Below are 229 nucleotides of genomic sequence, written 5' to 3' on the forward strand. Positions count from 1 at the left end.
TATGGAAACCTGCTTCAAAAAAAGCTTGTGGAAATGATATTTGGAAAAGAATGAAAACTTGGATTTCCATTCTTTTATCACCGTCAACTCTGCAGGTATTCGTTTTTTATGCAAATAATAGCACTGTCAAATTTCCTCAATGAATGAATCACTGTTTATTTTTGCTCTTTGGTGAATAGGAACCTGCGTTTGAAGAACTAATTTTGCTTTACACGAAGGATGCGAGTGA

General features: G+C 34.5%; 1 long non-coding RNA gene across 1 annotated transcript; it reads left to right on the top strand.

Moving 5' to 3' along the window:
* Positions 1-6: 6 nt before the first annotated feature.
* Positions 7-229, top strand: LOC104775697. Its single transcript, XR_766048.2, has 2 exons — positions 7-95; positions 180-229. It is a non-coding gene; the product is annotated as an uncharacterized LOC104775697 (long non-coding RNA).

The sequence above is a fragment of the Camelina sativa genome, unplaced genomic scaffold, assembly GCF_000633955.1.
Source record: "Camelina sativa cultivar DH55 unplaced genomic scaffold, Cs unpScaffold29812, whole genome shotgun sequence".
NCBI lineage: Eukaryota > Viridiplantae > Streptophyta > Magnoliopsida > Brassicales > Brassicaceae > Camelina > Camelina sativa.